This window comes from Pleurodeles waltl, chromosome 1_1 (genome assembly GCF_031143425.1).
Source record: "Pleurodeles waltl isolate 20211129_DDA chromosome 1_1, aPleWal1.hap1.20221129, whole genome shotgun sequence".
In the NCBI taxonomy this organism is placed as follows: Eukaryota; Metazoa; Chordata; class Amphibia; order Caudata; family Salamandridae; genus Pleurodeles; species Pleurodeles waltl.
In genome coordinates, this window is record NC_090436.1 from 67,316,551 (window position 1) to 67,326,124 (window position 9,574).

A 9,574-nucleotide genomic window follows, 5' to 3' on the forward strand; every position below is an offset into this window, starting at 1 on the left:
TAAATCTCTGAAGGGCTGGTTTAACCATACCTGTACCCTAGCTCGCAAGCGACTCAAATTGCCTCTAGAGAAAAAGCCCCGCTCCCAGGAAAAAATTAAGGCCCTCATTACAACCCTGGCGGTCGGTGTTAAAGCAGCGGTAAGACCGCCAACAGGCCGGCGGTAAAAAAAATGGAATCACAACCATGGCGGAAACCACCAACATAGACAGCCACTTTAACACTCTGACCGCCACGGCGGTAGAAACAAACAGCATGGCGGTCACCGCCAACAGACAATTATGAGAGGCTAATCTGTCACCTTTCCAGGGCAGAACCAACGTGAACAAAAACACGGCGGAAACAGGACTTGGAAGGGAAAACACTCACCTCTACACATTCCACGGGGAACCAGGACGCCATGGAGCCAGAACTCCAAATACTCCCTGCGATAGTATTCCTGCTCCTCTACTAGGAGCACGAACGACGGCAAAGATGACCACGGTGAGTACTGCACCTACAACACTAGGGAGGGGGGAAGGAAAAGAGAATGACACATGCGCAACACGCAAAACCCCCACCCCCACCCTCACCCACAACAACATACACACAAATAGATGCTGCAACATTACATTTACCCCCGCCAGCCCCCACGGAAGAATGCAATGACAAAAGGAAATGTCCCGATAGTGCACTATTCATAGTCCGTGGACCACTGGGCCCAAAATGTATGGGAGAGGCCCACACTCGATACCAGACTCCAAACGGAGAAAACACTGCTGGGTCATCAGATCAAAATGAAACAGGCACCTCAGGGGGAAGGGAAGGGGGGGCACCTCAGCCGGATGAGTGCACGACGCCAGCTCCACGAGGGGGCTCCATGCTCACTGCTGTATCCTGGGGAGTGCAAAGCCACAGTCTCTCAAGTCTTTCCAGTGGGTGGTTTGCCCACTGCTGCATCCTGGGGAGTGCAAAGCCACAGTCTCTCAAGTGGATGTCTTTCTCCACTGGTTCTGGAGGGGGCTTGGTGCCCAGAGTGCTTCATCCTACCAAGGACTGAGGTAGTGGATGTGATACTCCACTGGTTCTGGAGGGGGCTTGGTGCCCAGAGTGCTTCATCCTGGCAAGGACTGAGGTAGTGGATGTGATACTCCACTGGTTCTGGAGGGGGCTTGGTGCCCAGAGTGCTCCCTCCTGCCAAGGACTGAGGTTGTGGATGTCTTTCTCCACTGGTTCTGGAGGGGGCTTGGTGCCCAGAGTGCTTCATCCTGCCAAGGACTGAGGTAGAGGATGTCTTTCTGTACTGGTTCTGGGGGGGCTTGGTGCCCCGAGTGCTTCATCCTGCCAAGGACTGAGGTAGTGGATGTGATACTCCACTGGTTCTGGAGGGGGCTTGGTGCCCAGAGTGCCTCATCCTGTCAAGGACTGAGGTAGTGGATGTGACACTCCACTGACGGTGGTGCAACATGCAAGCTGCCCAGGTTCCTGGAACTGACCACCAGCCTCGGATGGCTAACCACTGAGGATGGCAGCCATGCCTGCGGTGGTGCCACTGATTCAGTATGTTGCGGGGCCGCTGGCGGTGCTGGCGGCGGTGTCAGTAGCGGCTGTGCTTGCGGCTGCCTCAGTGGCATCGGTGCTGGCGGCGGTGTCATTAGCGGCGGTGCTTGAGGCGGACTCTGTGGCATCGGTGCTGGCGGCGGTGTCATTAGCGGCGGTGCTTGCAGCGGGCTCTGTGGCATCGGTGCTTGAGGCGGCCTCTGTGGAATCGGTGCTGGTGGCGGTCTTTGTGGCGGCGGTGCTGGTGGCGGGCTCACTGACTGCGGTGCTGGTGGCGGGCTCAGAGACTGCGGTGCTGGTGGCGGTGCTGGTGGCGGTCTTGTCCACTGTGCAGGTCGACGTCGACCTGCCCTTGATCTTCTGGCTCTTCCCCATCTTGGATGGTGGCGCAGCTGTCTTGCCACTATCCACTTTTGTTTTGCCTGAGCCCTTGGTGGCAGGTGTTTTCGCCTTCTCCCTCTGGGATGTGGGCAACTTTTTTACTTTTGGAGGTGGCGGAATGTCCTTGCCCTCGCTCCGTGGAACACTTGCAGCCCTGTTGCTTTGCGCACTCCAAAATCCCAAAATTGCTGGCACCACTGTGCCCGGTGATGTGGTGGCTGAGGTGCTGGGTTGGGACCTGGAAAGGCGGGCCCGAGGGGAAGGACGGGGACGGAGGTGTAGGGAAGAGGTCAACATTAGATAGGAAAAGCTTTTTAGACACACTGGGATGGGTAGATGGAGGGGGTTTGGGAGTGGAGGAAGAGATAGTGGATGTAGGAGGTGTATGTTTGCTGACTTTGGGTGAAGGTGCATGGGCTGGAGGCTGTTGTGAGGTGGATGGCTGTTGGGTGGGTGTGTGGCTGCGTTTGTGTACTTTGGGAGGAGGGCTCACAGACACACTGGGAGAGGACACTGGGGATGTATAAATGGTAGTGGGGGTGGTGAGTGCACGTGAGCGGTGTGTGGTGATGGGCGTGCTGGTGATGGAGGTAGTGGCTGATGATGTAGTGCATGCAGGTGTGAGTGGAGACGAGAAAGGGAGGGAGGAGGGAGACGTGGAGGAGGGGGACACAGTGGAGGCAGTGGATGTTGGTATGTGTACATGGGTATGATGCTTGTGTGAGTGCCTGTGGGATGTGTGGTGCTTATGTTTGCCAGAGCCACCCTTGTGTGTTGAGGTGTGTGCATGCTGGTCTGATGGTGTGCTTGGGATAGGCTGAGGTACAGGGGATTGGGTCTGGATGGAGGAAGTTGGAGGGGGGAGGCTGGACACAGGGACAATGGCTGTCATCAGTGCTGAGGCCAGAGCCTGAAATGCTCTCTGTTGAGCTGCCTGGCCAGAATGAATGCCCTCCAGGTATGCATTTGTTTGCTGCAACTGCCTCTCTACACCCTGGATGGCATTCAGAATGGTAGACTGCCCAACAGTGAGGGATCTCATGAGGTCAGTAGCCTCCTCACTGAGGGCAGCAGGGCCGACTTGGGCAGTGCCTGAGGTGCCTGGGGCGAAGGAGATGCCCACCCTCCTGGGTGAGCGGCCACGGGACACACGCTGAGGGGCTGCTGGGAGGGCGGTGCTGGTAGGGGGGGTGGCGGCTGTACCTGTTGATACGGGGGGCACAGAGGGGCCCGCCACCACAAGGGAGCTCCCATCAGAGGAGGAGTTGCTGTCGCTGCTGTCACCTCCTGTCCCCGCCGTGGAGATCCCCTCGCCCTCCGTCCCACTGGTTGCTTCAGACTCTGTCTCACCCTCCAGGGCCATGTGGGATGCAGCTCCCTCCTGCTCCGGTGGCACTGCTCCTCCGCCTGATGATGCTAATGCACACAAGAACACGGAGACCACAAAAAGTGTGGGGGGGGGAGACAGAAGAAAGACATGTTCAGTGCATGCAATACCGCTACCGTTGGCGGACACTACAGACACAGCAGCCCTCTCCACTACGCCATGCACTTAGAGTTCCCTAATTAATCACAGGGACATGAGGTACAAGGCCTATGCCCGATTGCTGCACACATGGAAGTCACAGGAGCCTGAGTAGGTGTAGTTGGCTCTTACCACTGGTGGGGTTGGGGTGCCACATAGCCTGCCTCACGAAGGGACCTTGCCTACAAAACTCGCCCTGGCCTAGGGGAACACACAGCCCACCTCCCCCACCCAGACATTTCGTAATGCAAACAGAGTCTGCTGAATGAGAGTGTACACACCCCCTTGTGGCTGCTGTGATGCCCTCAAGTGCCCATCCAACTCTGGATACGCCACCGCCAGGATCGGGAACATCAGGGGGGTCATGGTGCGACGGGCACCCCTCCCACGTTGGGAGGCCATCCCCAGCTGGGCCTCCGCCGTCTTCTTGCTCCAGTGGCGAATGTCCTCCCATCTTTTCCAGCCGTGGGTGCTCCGTCTGTGGTGGACCCCCAGGGTCCAGACGTCCATGGCGATGGCACGCCATATATCGTTCTTCTGGTGGGCGCTGACCTAGAGGACTAGTACAGGGGAATAGGATAATCTTTAACCGTCCGGACCGTCACAGTCATTGACCCACGTTCCCACCCCTGCCCTGATGCACATACACTCACCGTCCGCTCATGCAGGCCTCAGTCCCCCCCCCCCATCTTCCATCCACACCACTCCAAACAGGCACTGCCCATTCAGCATGCTCACAGTGTACTCACCTGTTTGCCTGGAGGACCGTAGAGTAGCGTGTACTGGGGGAGGACCCCATCCACTAACTTCTCAAACTCCTCCGAAGTGAAGGCATGGGCCCTTACCCGAGACACATGAGCCATCGTCGCTTCCAGACTGAGGTCAAAGCAGCACTTACAGTGTAGGTCCTCTCCTGTCGAAGGTCAGGTATCAAGTGAGTGAACAGACAGAAAATGGAAGTCACGTCCGCGGCCGTGCGTACTGTCACCGCCGGCATACATCGTCATTGGCTCCTCGGACCCATAGGGTCCAATGTTAACCAATGCAGGATTGCGCCGCGGTTTTCGACCGCCTACCGCGACGGTGTAGAACGCCAGCGCAGTTACCTCATATGCCCTTGTCCCACATTACAGGTCAGGCAGCCGCCATTTCAGGGGGCCCTATAGCATTAATTTTAAATGCGTCACACCTATCTCGGCCTTGCATACACACAGTGACAGGCACATTGCGGATTGACAAATGTGTGCAATAAATATTTTTTATTATATCTCAGTGTTGGCTGACTCTCTGCTCGCTGTTCTCGTCCATAGGGCACGTCCGCTGGAGCAGGTGAGGAGATGGTGGCATCCTCCGCTGTACAGACCGCTGGTGGACCTGCCGACAATGGAAGACAGACACATCATTATCACTTACAGACTTGATTGTGCCACAATCCAGGAACTGTGTGCCCAGTTGGAGCCAGACCTGATGTCAGATATCCGCCATCCCACAGGGATACCCCCTCTAGTGCAGGTCCTGTCAGTACTCCATTTCCTGGCAAGTGGGTCTTTTCAAACAACAGTGGCCATTGCATCAGGAATGTCCCAGCCAATGTTCTCTAACGTGCTGTCCAGAGTGTTGTCTGCCCTGCTGAAACACATGTGCAGCTACATTGTGTTCCCTCAGGTGGAGGATTTGCCTACAGTGAAAGGTGACTTCTATGCCCTGGGACATATCCCCAACATCATAGGTACCATTGATGGGACACATGTGGCCTTGGTACCCCCCCGCAGGAGTGAACAGGTGTACAGAAACCAGAAGAGCTACCATTCATTGAATGTGCAGATGGTGTGTTTGGCCGACCAGTACAGCTCCCATGTGAACGCCACATTTCCAGCCTTAGTGCATGATGTTTACATTTTGAGGAATAGCAGCATCCCTTATGTGATGGGGCAACTCCAGAGGCACAGTGTGTGGCTAATGGGTGAGGACAAGGACCCTATACCGTGTGAATGATGGTCTGGGGTTGTCCCTAAGGGTTAGTGTGTGTCAAACAGTTGTCCCTCGACATTTGCAGGTGACACTGGGTACCCCAACCTGTCATGGCTACTGACCCCAGTGAGAAATCCCAGGACAAGGCCAGAGGAACGCTACAATGAGGCACATGGGCGAACTAGGAGAGTGATTGAAAGGACCTTCGGCCTCCTGAAGGCCAGGTTCCGGTGCCTCCATATGACAGGTGGTTCTCTCTACTACTCACCAAAGAAGGTGTGCCAATCATCGTGGCTTGCTGTATGCTGCACAACCTGGCTTTGCGACGACAGGTGCCTTTTCTGCAGGAGGATGGTCCAGAAGGAGGTCTTGTGGCAGCTGTGGAGCCTGTGGACAGTGAAGAAGAGGAGGCAGAAGAAGAGGATATCGACAACAGAAACACCGTTATCCAGCAATACTTCCAGTGAGACACAGGTAAGAAGACATCACTGCCTCCCACATCTCATACAATTGTTAGACCTATCATATGTCTGTCACTTTCGCCCAGTGTATGGACCCTGACTTGTCACTTTGCCTTTCCATTTCACAGTTGTGGGTCCCACTGTGTGACCTCTGCTATATTACCTCATGGACTAGAGCTGTGTGATATAGGTATGTTGACAATACAATCGACATTGCTATTTTCCTTTGTTATAGCAAATACACATTTGTGAAAGCACAGACTGACTCCAGATTGTTTTGTGATTCAAGGGTGTTTATTTAAGTGCAAATTAGTGGAGGGGGTTGTAAAATGGTCAGGGGTGATGGTGGAGGAATGTCCATAGCAGAGTCCAGTCTATTTGTTTCACAGGTGCATTGCCCAAAGGGGCATAGGAAGTGGAGCTAGGGCAGTTTAAGGATGGACAGGGTGACGAAGTGGGACAGAAGGATGACATTCAGAGTGGTCTCATTTCCTGGCGGGGGTCTTGGCATTTTTCTCTGTCTTTGTCCTGGGTCTCAGGGACCGTTTTCGGGGTGTTTCTCCATCTGCAGGGGGTGGGGTGCTGGTGTCGTGTTCCTGTGGCGCTGCCTCCTATCCACTAGCGCCGGCGGAGGTGGTGGGCTGTTCATCATCCAGGCTAGTGTCAGGGGCCCCTGGTTGTGCCACAGTGTCCCTCCTGGTGTTGACAAGGTCCTTCAGCACCCCTACAATGGTGACCAGGGTGGTGTTGATAGACTTAAGTTCCTCCCTGATCCCCAAATACTGTTCCTCCCGCAGCCGCTCGGTCTCCTGAAACTTGGCCAGTACCATTGCCATCGTCTCCTGGGAATGATGGTACGCTCCCATGATGTTGGAGAGGGCCTCGTGGAGAGTGGGTTCCCTGGGTCTGTCCTCCCGTCACACAGCAGTCATCCCAGTTTTCCTGTTCCTCTGTCCCCTGAACCGTGTGCCCACTGCCACTGCCCCCAGGTCCCTGATGTTCTTGGGTTTGTTGGTTTGCCTGGGTTCCCTGTAGTGGTGGACACACTGCTGCTTGACGTGACAGGGAGGCATGGGCCTGCTGGGTGGGTGCTGTGCTGGTGTTTCCTGTGGGGGGAGGCTCTGTGGTGGCATGTGCCAGTATGTGGGGAACCGACTGTCCCAAGGTTCCAGATGGGCCGGGCTGGTCATCTAGATCCAGTTGGACAGAGCTGCTGTCATCACTGTGGGCCTCTTCTGTGGGGGGAGTGGACATGTCTGGAACCTCCTGTCCGGTGACGTTGGGTAGGGGTCCTGCAGGGGATGGCATGATTATTGCATCTGTGTGTGCCATCATGTGCAATGGGTGGGTGACTCTATACCCCAGTGTTTACATTCTTGTCTAGGTCCTTGTGTGATATTTGGTTTGGGGTCTGTGCGGTTATCTGTAGTGGACATGCTTTGGTGATGGGTGTCCATGCTTTTGTGTTGCATGCAGGGCTTGGTATTGGGATGTGTGGGTTGTGATAGTGGGGCATATGTGAGGTGTTTGGAGTGATGGGGGTGAGGGTGAGGGTGGGGTATGTGATAGCATGCAGGTAGGGTGGGGGATGTAATAGTTAAGATTTGACTTGCCAGAGTCCATTCCTCCTGCTACTCCTGTGAGGCCCTCAGGATGCAGTATAGCCAAGACCTGCTTCTCCCATGTTGTCAGTTGTGGGGGAGGAGGTGGGGGTCCGCCGCCAGTCCTCTGAACTGCAATCTGGTGTCTTGAGCCCACGGAATGCACCTTCCCCCGTAGGTGGTTCCACCTCTTCCTGATGTCATCCCGTGTTCTTGGGTGCTGTCCCACTGCGTTGACCCTGTCTACGATTCTGCGCCATAGCTCCGTCTTCCTAGCAATGGATATCTACTGCACCTGTGATCTGAATAGCTGTGGCTCTACCCGGACGATTTCCTCCACCATGACCCTGAGCTCCTCCTCAGAGAACATGGGGTGTCTTTGCGGTGCCTTGGTGTGTTGTGGGTGATGTGTGAGGTGATGTGTCTTGTGATGTGTGAGGGGATGTGTTTGTGTGTGCTGTCTGAGGTGCGTGGATGTTGTGTGAGTGATGGTGTTGTGTGCCTGTGGATGCTAGTGTTGTTTCTGGTGGTGTCTCTCTCTGGCCTTCTTTCTCGATTTTTTTCGTAGGGGTTTGTAGGTGTGTGTTTTATATTGGGTTGGGTGTGTGGGTGTGGTGTGTGTATGTGTATCAGGTGTGTGTATTTTGAATTGTCCAATGTGGTTGTGTTTTGTAAGAGTGTGTGTATTTTGAGTGCGGCAGTGTGTACTGCCAATGGTTTACCGCGGTTGAAAGACCGCTGCGTGGATTCGTGTGTCGTGATAGTGTGGGCGTATGCCTGTTGGCGTGACTGTGTCGGTTTTGTTATCGCCAGTTTATCACTGACCTTTGGTGTGGCGGACTTGTGTGGGTGTCTGGATTTTGGCGGATTCCAGCCTGTGGGTTGTAATAGCTGTAGCGGAATTCCACCGCCGCAGCGGTGTGTTGGCGGTCTTCTGCAAGGCGGTAAGTGGGATTTACCGCCAATGTTGTAATGAGGGCCTAAGTTATGTAGGAGTGACTACAAGAAGGCTTTAAAGCAAAGAAAAGTTGCGATCAATTTTTGGAAGATTGTGAATAAACCCTTTTCCCAGGATATAATAAACCTGGCACGAGTAGAACATTTTGCTGCTGTATTTAGCTGTGGAAATTATATTTCCCCACTAGTAACCCCTGTTGATATACAGCCGAGTCAGGAAGAATGTTCCCAGTCAGTCGATTCAGGTCAAGGATGTAGCAGCAGCAATAAATCAGAGTCGATCTGGGAAATCACCAGGATTGGAACCTTTACAAATCCAATGGTATTTTGTGGGCACCCATTTTAACAAATGTTTTTAGGGCTGCTGTTTCAGGTCACTTAATCCCCCCATGGAAGGAGGCAGTGGTGGTACAGATTTTTAAAATAGTGAACAAAAATCTGCCTAGTTCCTATAGACAACATTTCCTTCTGGGGTGCTCATGTAAGATCTTGGGCAGGGTTATTGCAACCAAACCAGAGGCCTGGATAGAGGAGAGGCAGTTACTTTCTAAGGCAAAATATCCTGCCCAAATCTCCACCTTACCCTGGAGAGATATGTCAGTGCAAAGGAGGGTCTGTGCACCTGGTGTTTATGGATCTAGCTTTTCTATAGTTAATTTGACATGATAAACCGCCCTATTCTGTAGTTCATTATGGACAAACAAGGGTTTGATAAGCCATTGATAAATTTGCTGTACAGAATGCACTGGGACACTTTTGTCAAAACCTAATATGGGATAAATGGGGAACTTTCTCCGGAGATCAGGTCCAGGATGGGTGTGCAGTAAGGTTGTGTGTTGGCTCCTTTTCCGCTTTTAATGTATCTAAAAGGTCTGGAGGAATAATTTCATTGTGTAGGGAAAGATAAACCCCAAAATCAAGAACCTATCAATTCCAGTTCTGCTATATGCAGACGATGCTGTGTTGATTGCACGAACAGCTATGGGTCTGCAAACCCCCCCTAGATGGGTTTAAACATTTTATGGAGACATTAGGCCTGTAAACAAACTTAGGTAAATCCTTTATCATGATTGTGGGCCCTAAATGAACAAAAACTATGAAATTCTAACTAGGTGTCACTGAGACAGCCAAAGTAAATAA